Source organism: Ranitomeya imitator, chromosome 5 (genome assembly GCF_032444005.1).
Source record: "Ranitomeya imitator isolate aRanImi1 chromosome 5, aRanImi1.pri, whole genome shotgun sequence".
NCBI lineage: Eukaryota > Metazoa > Chordata > Amphibia > Anura > Dendrobatidae > Ranitomeya > Ranitomeya imitator.
In genome coordinates, this window is record NC_091286.1 from 244,458,862 (window position 1) to 244,470,215 (window position 11,354).

The 11,354-nt window shown below is 44.9% G+C and overlaps 1 protein-coding gene and 1 non-coding gene across 3 annotated transcripts in view; one reads left to right on the forward strand and one right to left on the reverse strand.

Moving 5' to 3' along the window:
- The window catches only part of MED23 (mediator complex subunit 23), a 211,329-nt gene that overhangs the window by 119,877 nt on the left and 80,098 nt on the right, over positions 1–11,354 (forward strand). The gene's annotated exons all lie outside the window — the stretch shown is intronic.
- TRNAP-GGG (transfer RNA proline (anticodon GGG)) lies at positions 9,831–9,902 on the reverse strand. The gene has a single exon. It is a non-coding gene; the product is annotated as a tRNA-Pro (tRNA).

The following is an 11,354-nucleotide window of genomic DNA, read 5'->3' on the forward strand; positions in this document are numbered from 1 at the left end:
AAGTACCATTTACGACCACAGGAGGGAGTTCGACAACAGAATTCACAACAGTCCTCACTGCCATGAGATCTTCCCGGAGCTTCTTCCTTGTTGTCCTTGGGTTAGCTCTGACTCTTCGGACAAGCCTGGCCTCGGCACGGGAGGAAACTTTCAAAGGCTGTCCAGGCCGTGGAAGGCTAACAGTAGTTCCATAAGCCTTCCACTTCCGGATGATGCTCCCAACAGTGGAGACAGGTAGGCCCAACTCCTTGGAAAGGGTTTTGTACCCCTTGCCAGCCTTGTGACCCTCCACAATCTTGTCTCTGATGGCCTTGGAATGCTCCTTTGTCTTTCCCATGTTGACCATGTATGAGTGCTGTTCACAAGTTTGGGGAGGGTCTTAAATAGTCAGAAAAGGCTGGAAAAAGATAATTAATCCAAACATGTGAAGCTCATTGTTCTTTGTGCCTGAACTACTTCTTAATACTTTAGGGGAACCAAACAGAATTCTGGTGGGTTGAGGGCTTGAATAATAAATGACCCTCTGAAAAGACTTTTCACAATTTAAAAAAATAAAATAAACAACATTATTTTTTTGCTGCAGTGCATTTCACACTTCCAGGCTGATCTACAGTCCAAATGTCACAATGCCAAGTTAATTCCAAATGTGTAAACTTGCTAAATCTGCAGGGGGTTGAATACTACTTGTAGGCTCTGTATTTGCATTATTTATGTATAAGCGCTATTCCTTTTTCTCACATCACATTGGAGGGGAGAGCCTGTTATGCTGTTAATTGGACATCACATATTATCATATGATATTACCAGCCATCTGGCCTCTTTTTCCTGCTTTACTCCTTATAGGGAGGGGGTAGGAGTATAGGGATAGCCGTCACACGAGTGGGGGCGCCATTCTCGTTTTATCTTCTAGGGTGCCAACCTCTGCATCTAGGTAGGTGTACATCTATAGGGGTTTTTTCATTTTTTTAGGGATATCTCACTTATATCCTAACACCCTTGGTACTAAGTATAAGTTAATACACGTGTGTACCACTTTCATCGTGTCATATCCTTAGGATTATACGTGTATGCTTTAATATATCAATTTTGACTGTATTCTTTCCAGTCTACCAATGGTTTTTTTTTTTGGGGGGGGAGCATTTTTCTCCCTCATTGGGTTGTCCTAGTCTTTAGGGCCTCCTTTTTCTTTGGGTATTTTTCTCTATTTTTGTTATCTAATAAAGTATTTATTTTACGGGGATTTTTCTTTTGTACACTGTTCTTTTCCCTTTCGATATACATAATTTGTGAGCTAATTTTGATCCCAGTTTATCCCAGAGTACCTAGTCCCCCTCAGTGGACTTTGTCACTAACCGCAATCCATGGTTTTTCTGACCAAGAGATTGAATCCCTCTGTGAACTCTGTGGCTTGGAGTGCTCGCAGGACCGTTATACATGGTCCCTCTCCTACATGGGAGCCGTCGGCTAGCAGGGGCCGCAAGTATTATAGAAACGTACAGGCATCTAGAAATCGGATGTTTCATTTCCTTATTTCTCCCCAATGACTTGCTGAGAACAAGGCTCTGAATATGGATTGGATATTGCCTTGGATTGCCAGAGCTTCAGAAAAGGATGGACTCGCCTATGTATATCCTCAACCAAATTAATGAGCTATTCGCTGGACAGAAGCCTCTACGTGGGATGCCATACCAGACGGGTCCTTTTAAAGGGCACCGAACTCCCCACATCATCAACAGACGAGCACATGGAGTGTCGCCTCCATGTATCCGCTTCTGCATCCAGGTTTAACGCCAGACAACCTGCCCTGTCCACCCGGCGACCTGAACTCTGGGGATGTACAGAGGCACCCCTTTTTGGCGTCCAAGCACCCCCCTTTGCATCACCACTATTTAGCTGATTATGCAAGAAGGTGGATGATTCTTCTCCACTTCCCTGTTAAGAGGATGATGGATCGGGGGTTCCTAACTTTCTACTCTGCACGACGATGGCAAGAGACGGTTTTTTCCTGACCTGCTGGATGCAGCCCTACATTTTGCCACTTGGCAGACTAACCGGGTAGAATTTCTTGTGGTATACCTACCAGTATCCCTGCCCGATGTATCATCAATTTAAAATACACGGACGGTCGGATAGCAAATCTGGTTCGTTCCGTCTTGCAGCTTCGGGTTCAGCACTCTACCCTTAGCCGCCTCATGGGTTGCTTGAGCAATAGTTTCCTGGTAGTAGACCTTAACTACTTCGATTCACACAAGTAACCTTTCCCCGAAGATAGTACAGCTGGCCAATCAAATCTTCTGAGCGGGAGACTAACAAGGGATCGTATCTTTTCTACAGACCCAACCAGCAGTGGAAGGGTTGTCCAGGACAGTCTAGATCTAAGGGATCTTGGTTCCAAAAAGGGGGAATGAAAAGTAAGACCAATCCTGGACCTCAAACTTCTAACAACCTTTGACAAGTTCCTCCTTTTACGGATGGAGTTCCTCCGCTCAGCCATTACTTGAACCGCAAAAGGTGGAGTTTCTGGCATCCATCGACATTCGGGATTCTTACCCTCACATTCCTATTTTTCCCCTCTACAGTAATCCCTTCGCCTTTCCATTCGCGAACAGCATTTTCAAGTATCGACTTTGGCCTGGCTACCGCACCCAGAGTGTTCGCAAGGGTCATAGTGGTTGTCATGTTTCTCTTGCACCCTAGAAGCATGGTCGTCCTGCCCTATTTGGTCGACTTTCTAGCCGCTCTTCCAGGGCTACGTGGAGTCATCTATATCACTTGCGATACCCTCTCACCTGGGCTGGCAGCTAAACTTAGACAAGTTTTTTCCTCATTTCCAGCCCACCAGATCCTTTTTGAGGATGATCCTGCACAAGAAGGATGGTTAATTTTCTCTCGAGTCAGGGTCATGGCCCTTTAAACAGGGAGCTCGTGCAGTTGATCACTCATCCCCTCAGTTCATTCGATTTGCTAGGAGGGTTCTGAGGAACAATGGTGACGACAATGGAAGCAGTTTCCTTCGCTCCGCTCGTTTTCAGCAAGTCAATCAGGTTTTCAAAGGGTAGTCTCTGAGCTCCTTCCTCATCCAGTGCCTTCTCCTGGTCCAATAATTATTAGTGAATACCAATGCCAGTCTTCTTCTCCCGATCATTGCTCTGGGGATCCGAACGGTATGGCTAATCCTACAGTAGGTCCACTGCCTTCAGGCAGGTCACCACATCCGTCTTCAATTGGATGCCACAGCTGGGACATACGTCAATCATCTAGCAGGTACCCACAGTCAAGCGACATGGTCGAGGTACCTCACACTCTCTGATGGGCCGAGATCTATCATTCGGTGATCTTGGCAGTACATATCCCTGGAGTAGAACACTGGGCGGCAGACATTCAGCCGTCAGGGTTTCTCCTCAAGTGAGTGGGAACTTTACCTGAAAGTCCATCAGATCTTGCCTTCACTGGAGTACTCCAGATGTAGGTCAGATGGCATCCAAACTGAACGCCAATGTACTCGAGTTCATGGTTCGGCCTCGAGATCCAAGAGCATCGCAGTGCATGCTCTGTTCTTCCATGGTACCAATTTCCATAACCCCTCTTCCACTACTTCCGAGATCTTTTTGGAAGCAGGAAGGGCCCCAGTGATCCTGGGACACCCACACTGACCATGTCAATATTTCTCGCTTGCAGTACTAGTATTTTTCCGTCTTATTGCAACAAAACTGCAAATATGGATTTCCTTGCAGGGAGTCTTCACCTGTGGTTCTTCCCTACCGCATACCGTTAGATCTTTGGGACCTTAACGGTCCTGGGGATCTTGCAGTAGACTTTTTTTTTTTTTTTAAATCCGGACAGACTTTACTATCAGGGAAGGTCGCTCCCTTTTTTTCCTCTACGTTCTTGTCTTCCTGATGAGTCTTCAGAGCTTGTCGCTCTGTTCTTTCAGACTTTTTTCCTTACTACCATCAAGGCAAGGTTGCCCTCAGGCCATCCCCTTCCCTTGTTACCAAGGTGGTATTGTATTCCCACTGCTACAGGGGCATCGTCCTTCTCTCGGCTCCAGTCCACAAAACGGAATGGGTTCTCCATAATCTGGACAAAGTGAGTGCTTCGAGTAGGTACGTATCGAGGACGACGTCCTTCCGAAGTTAGGACACTTTATTTGGGTTTTCCGACGGTAAGAAGAAGGCTTCCTGACTGTCACAGGAAGGGTTTAGCCGTTTCATCAGACATGCTAGCCTGGTGGGTTCGTTTCACCATCCAGGAGTCCTTCCGTGCTAGATGTCAGCCTATCTCCTCGTCTGGGGGCTCTAAGGACCAGACGTTGGCAAGCACGGCTGCAAGCTTACGGTTTCGTCCAGTCCGCATGCATTCTTGAACCACTATAATTCCCACACTTCCACAGATGTGAGTCTGGGCAGGCAGACTCTGCAGGCCGCGGTGGTGCACTTGTAAGTAGCGGTTACACAGGGCCTGATCTATTGTTGTCCCCACTCAGGGACTGCTTTGGGACGTCCCACGGTCTGTGTCCCCCAATGAGGCGAAGGAGAAATGGGGATTTTTGTGTACGACCCGTAAAATCCTTTTCTCCGACCCATTTATTGGGGGACACAGCTCTCACCCTATTATTAGCTTGTGCTTGTTTTTATAATCTGACATGCTATACGCTCATGTTATTGATCTCCTACTGCTTTTGCACCGAACTGGTTAGCTGAGTGCCAGCAGGAGAGTGTATACTGCAGGGGAGGAGCTAACTTTCTTGTATCACTTAGTGTCAGCCTCCTAGTGGCAGCAGCATACACCTACGGTCTGCGTCCCTCAATGAATGGCTCGGAGAAAAGGATTTTACGGTGAGTACACAAAAATCCCTATTTTTCCTATTGGTTCATTTTGGTCACTGTGATAGACCCTATCACAGTGATCAAAATAAAAAAAAAATTAGTAAAATACCCCCTCCCCCCTTTATCACCCGCTTAGTTAGGGAAATATAATGAAATAGAAAAAAAAATGTATTTCCATTTTCCCATTAGGGTTAGTTGGGCTAAAGTTAGGGTTTGGGTTAGGGTTGGGATTAGGGTTAGGTGTGTGTTGGGGTGAGGGTTGTGTGATTGGGGTTAGGGTTGGCGTTAGAATTGAGGGGTTTCCACTGTTTAGGTACACCAGGGGGTCTCCAAACGCGACATGGCACCACCATTGATTGCAGCCAATTTTGTGTTCAAAAAGTCAAATGGTGCTCCCTCCCTTCTGAGCTCTGCTGTGCCCCGAAACAGTGGTTTACCCCCACATATGGGGTTCCAGCGTACTGAGGACAAATTGGACAACAATTTTTGATGTCCAATTTCTCCTCTCACCCTTGGAAAAATACAAAATTGGGGGCTTAAAAATTCTGGAAAAAAAAGTTATTTTATTTTCACGACTCTGCATTATAAACTTCTGTGAAGCACTTGAGGGTTCAAAGTGCTCACCACACATCTAGATAAGCTCCTCGGGAGGAGGGTCTAGTTTCCAAAATGTGGTCACTTGTGGGAGGGTTTCTACTGTTTAGGCACATCAGGGGCTCTGCAAACGCAACATGACGCCCGCTGACCATTTCATCAGAGTCCGCATTTTAAAACGTCACTACTTCCCTTCTGAGCCCTGACGTGTGTCCAAACAGTGGTTCCCCTACATTTGGTATACCAGCGTATTCAGGAGTTTGTCCTGTTACCCTTGTGAAAATTAAAAAACTGGGCTAAAAAATCATTTTTGAGGGAAAAAAGTTTTTTTATTTTCATGGTTCTGCGTTATAAACTTTTGTAAAGCACTTGAGGGTTCAAAGTGCTCACCACACAGCTAGATAAGTTACTAGAGGGGTCTAGTTTACAAAATGGTGTCACTTTGTGGGGGTTTCCACTGTTTAGGCACATCAGGGGCTCGCTAAACGCAATATGGTGTCCGATCTCAATTCCAGACAATTTTGCATTGAAAAACTCAAACTGTGCTCCTTCCCTTCCGAGCACTGCTGTGCGACCAAACAGTAGTTTACCCCCACATATGGGATATCGGCATATTTAGGAGAAATTGCACAACCAATTTTGTGGTTCATTTTTGCTTTTTACAGTTCTGAATGAAAATGTTTGTTAAAAAAAAAGTTAAATGGTAATTTTTTCCTTCCACACTTCAGTTCATGAAGCATGTAAAAGGTTAATAAACTTCTTGAATGTGGTTTTGAGCACCTTGAGGGGTGCAGTTTATAGAATGTTGCCACTTTTGGGTATTTTCTGTCATGTACACCCCTCAAAGTGACTTTAAATGTGAGGCAGTCCCTAAAAAAAAAAAAAAAAAAAAAAAAAAAATTGTGTTGTAAAAATGAGAAATTGCTGGTCAACTTTTAACCCTTAACTTCCTAACAAAATAAAATTGTTTCCAAAATTGTGTTGATGAAAAGTAGACATGTGGAAATGTTGTTTATTAACTTTTTTGTGTGACATAACTATCTGATTTTAAGGGCATAAAAATTCAAAGATTGCAAACTGTCAAATTTTAAAAATTTTCGCCATATTTCTGTTTTTTTCCCCCATAAATAAATGCAAGTAATATCAAAGAAATGTTACCACTAACTATAAGTACAATATATCTCAGAATCAGAGGGATCCATTAAAACTTTCCAGAGTTATAACCTCATAAAGTGACAGGTGGTCAGAACGGAAAAAATTGGCCTGGTCTTTAAGCTGCAAATTGGCGCGGTCATTAAGGGGTTAAAGATAACAGATATCAGTTACAGAACAATAAGGATGTGTATATATAGAAGCTGTAAACCTCCCCATGCGTGGAGATAACCACAATAGGGCAATGATCCCAGTATTGGCGCCACCACGCAGCTGATAACCTACTGCCACAGCATATCAATAACATGCATCAATAATGGATCTGGTGATGCTGTACCTAGAATATAACTATGAAAGGTCCATTAAATCCAGAACAGTAGCACTCACCATCCATAAAAAAAATATATATATATTTTAAAGCACCATTAAAAATACATTGCAGTGGGATTAGTATGATGCGTAAAGATGACATCCGTTTTGTGCTGTAACCAGCGCTTCTACGGGTCTCAGCCCAAAGACATGTTTCGTGCTTGTTACATGCATGTCCTAATCCCACAGCAATATATCTTTAATGGGGATTTAACCCCTTAACGACCACCGATACGCCTTTTAGCGGCGGCAGTTAAGGGTACTTAAACCACAGCGCCGTTAATTAACGGCGCTGTGGAAAAAGTGAATAGCGCTCCCCAGAGTCGGATTTTCTCTGGGGTCTCAGTTGCCGGGGGTAGCCGAGACCCCAGAGAACATGATTCGGGGTTTTTTTTTACCAACCACCGAGTTGCGATCGCCGGTAATTAACCATTTACCGGCGATTGCAAAAAAACCCCAAAAAACGCGATTTCCCTTTTAATTTCTCTGTCCTCCGATGTGATTGCACATCAGAGAAATGGGGTCCCAGATAGCTCCCTCTCCCCCGGTGCTCCTCATGGCTCCCGATGGGCGCCGCCATCTTTTTCCGGCAAAAAAATGGCGGGTGCCCGGCATCGGGAGGGTCTTTGGAGGCTCGGCTGCCGGGGGTAGCCAAGACCCCAAAGAACATGACCCCTGTTAATTACCGGCGATCGCAAAAAAAAAAAAAAGCAATGTGTAATTCTCTGACCTCTGATGTGATCGCACATCAGAGAAATAGGGGGATTCGGGGACCCTATTATACTTACCGGTGTCCTTGGGTCCTCCTGCCCGCCGGTGTTTTCATCTAGAAAAAAAATGGCGGGTGCATGCGCAGTGCGCCCGCCATCTGCCGGCCAGCAGGAGTAGAGCAGTTGGGGCTAAAATTAGGGTTGGGGCTGAATTTAGGGTTAGGGCTAAATTTAGGGTTGGGGCTAAATTTAGGGTTAGGCTTCTTTCACACTTGCGTCGGTACGGGGCCGTCGCAATGCGTCGGCCCGACATACCGACGCACGTTGTGAAAATTGTGCACAACGTGGGCAGCGGATGCAGTTTTTCAACGCATCCTCTGCCCAGTCTGTGTCCTGGGGAGGAGGGGGTGGAGTTACGGCCACGCATGTGCGGTCGGAAATGGCAGACGCGATGTACAAAAAATCTTTATATTGAATTTTTTTTTTTTGTGCCGATGGCCCGCCAAAACACAACGATCCAGTGCACGACGAACGCGACGTGTGGCCATCCGTCACGATCCATTGGCAATACAAGTCTATGGGCAAAAAACGCATCCTGCAGGCACATTTGCAGGATGCGTTTTTTTGTCCAAAACAACGGATTGCGACGGATGCCAAACGACGCAAGTGTGAAAGTAGCCTTAGGGTTAGGGCTCAAGTTAGGGCTAGGGTTAGGGTTGGAGCTAAAGTTAGGGTTAGGGTTGGAGCTAAAGTTAGGGCTAGGGTTAGGGTTGGAGCTAAAGTTAGGGCTAGAGCTAGGGTTGGAGCTAAAGTTAGGGCTAGGGTTGGGGTTGGAGCTAAAGTTAGGGCTAGGGTTAGGGTTGGAGCTAAAGTTAGGGCTAGGGTTAGGGTTGCAGCTAAAGTTAGGGTTAGGGTTGGAGCTAAAGTTAGGGTTAGGGTTGGAGCTCAAGTTAGGGCTAGGGTTAGGGTTGGAGCTAAAGTTAGGGTTAGGGTTGGAGCTAAAGTTAGGGTTAGGGTTGGAGCTAAAGTTAGGGCTAGGGTTAGGGTTGGAGCTAGGGTTGGAGCTAAAGTTAGGGCTAGGGTTAGGGTTGGAGCTAAAGTTAGGGCTAGGGTTAGGGTTGGAGCTAAAGTTAGGGTTGGAGCTAAAGTTAGGGCTAGGGTTAGGGTTGGAGCTAAAGTTAGGGCTAGGGTTAGGGTTGGAGCTAAAGTTAGGGTTAGGGTTGGAGCTAAAGTTAGGGCTAGGGTTAGGGTTGGAGCTAAAGTTAGGGTTAGGGTTGGAGCTAAAGTTAGGGCTAGGGTTAGGGTTGGAGCTAGGGTTGGAGCTAAAGTTAGGGCTAGGGTTAGGGTTGGAGCTAAAGTTAGGGCTAGGGTTGCGGCTAAAGTTAGGGTTAGAGTTGGGATTAGGGTTTGGGTTAGGGTTGGCATAAGGTTTACACTTAAGATTAGGGTTAGGTTTGGGATTAGGGTTAAGGTTAGGGTTGGGATTAGGGTTAGAATTGAGGTTAGGATTGAGATTAGGATTAGGGGTGTGTTGGATTTAGGGTTTTGATTAGGGTTATGGTTAGGGTAGACATTAGGGTTGTTTTGGGGTTAGGGTAGTGATTATCGTTAGGGTTGTGATTAGGATTATGGATCGGGTTGGGGTTAGGGGTGTGTTGGGGTTAGGGTTGGAGCTAGAATTGGGGGGGTTTCCACTGTTTAGGTACATCAGGGGGTCTCCAAACACGACAGCCAATTTTGCGCTCAAAGTCAAATGGTGCCCCCTCCCTTCTGAGCTCTGCCGTACGCCAAAACAGTGGTTCCCCCCCACATATGGGGCATCAGCCTACTCTGGATAAATTGGACAACAACTTTTGGGGTCCAATTTCTCCTGTTACCATTGTGAAAATAAAAACTTGGGGGCTAAAAAATCTTTTTTGTGGAAGAAGAAAAAATTTTTTATTTTCATGACTCTGCATTATAAACTTCTGTGAAGCACTTGGGCATTCAAAGTTCTCACCACATATCTAGATAGTTGGTAAGGCCGAAAAAAGACATTTGTCCATCCAGTTCAGCCTATATTCCATCATAATAAATCCCCAGATCTACGTCCTTCTACGGAACCTAATAATTGTATGATACAATAGTAACATAGAAAAAAAGATGAACACTCTGGTTCCCCCACAGAGAAAGAGTAAGGCTCGTCCGGGATATGAACCCTGGACCTCTCGCACCCCAAGCGAGAATCATACCCCTAGACCAACGAGCCGACGACAGATAAGTTCCTTGGGGGGGTCTAGTTTCCAAAATGGGGTCACTTGTGAGGGGTTTCTACTGTTTAGGTACATCAGGGGCTCTGCAAACGCAACATAACGCCCGCAGACCATTCTATCAAAGTCTGCATTCCAAAACGGCGCTCCTTCCTTCCGAGCTCTGCCGTGCGACCAAACAGTGTTTTACCCCCACATATGGGGTACCAGCATACTCGGGACAAATTGGACAACAACTTTTGGGGTCCAATTTCTCTTGTTACCCTTGTGAAAATAAAAACTTGGGGGCTAAAAAATCTTTTTTGTGGAAAAAAAAAATATTTTTTATTTTCACGACGGCATTATAAACTTCTGTGAAGCACTTGGGCATTCAAAGTTCTCACCACACACCTAGATAAGTTCCATGTGGGGTCTAGTTTCCAAAATGGGGTCACTTGTGGGGGGTTTCTACTGTTTAGGCACATCGGGGGCTCTCCAAACGCGACATGGCGTCCGATCTCCATTCCAGACAATTCTACATTGAAAAAGTAAAACAGCATTCCTCTTCCAAGCTCTGCGGTGTGCCCAAACAGTGGTTTACCCCCACATATGGGGTATTGATGTACTCAGGAGAAATTGCACAACAACTTTTGTGGTCTAATTTCTCCTGTTACCCTTGTGAAAATAAAAATTTGGGGCCAAAAAGATAATTTTTGTAGAAAAAATGTTATTTTTTATTTTCACGGCTCTACGTTATAAACTTCTGTGACGCACTTGGGGGTTCAAAGTGCTCACCACACATCTAGATAAGTTCCTTAAGGGGTCTAGTTTCCAAAATGGTGTCACTTGTGGGGGGTTTCCACTGTTTAGGCACATCAGGGGCTCTCCAAACGCGACATGGCGTCCGATCTCAATTCCAGCCAATTCTGCGTTGAAAAAGTCAAACGGCGCTCTTTCACTTCCAAGTTCTGCGGTGCGCCCAAACAGTGATTTACCCCCACATATTGGGTATTGGCGTATTCAGGAGAAATTGCACAAAATTTATGGTTTAATTTCTGTTTTTACACTTGTGAAAATAAAAAAAAATGGTTCTGAAGTAAAATGTTTGCAAAAAAAAAAGTTAAATGTTCAGTTTTTTTCTTCCACATTGTTTCAGTTCCTGTGAAGCACGTAAAAGGTTAATAAACTTCTTGAATGTGATTTTGAGAACCTTTAGGGGTGCAGTTTTTAGAATGGTGTCACGCTTCGTTATTTTCTATCATATAGACCCCTCAAAATGACTTCAAATGTGATGTGGTCCCTAAAAAAAAAAAAAAAAAAATGGTGTTGTAAAAATGAGAAATTGCTAGTCAACTTTTAACCCTTAACTCCCTATTAAAAAAAAAATTGTTTCCAAAATTGTGCTGATGTAAAGTAGACATGTGGGAAATGTTATTTGTTAACTATTTTTCGTGACATATCTCTCTGATTTA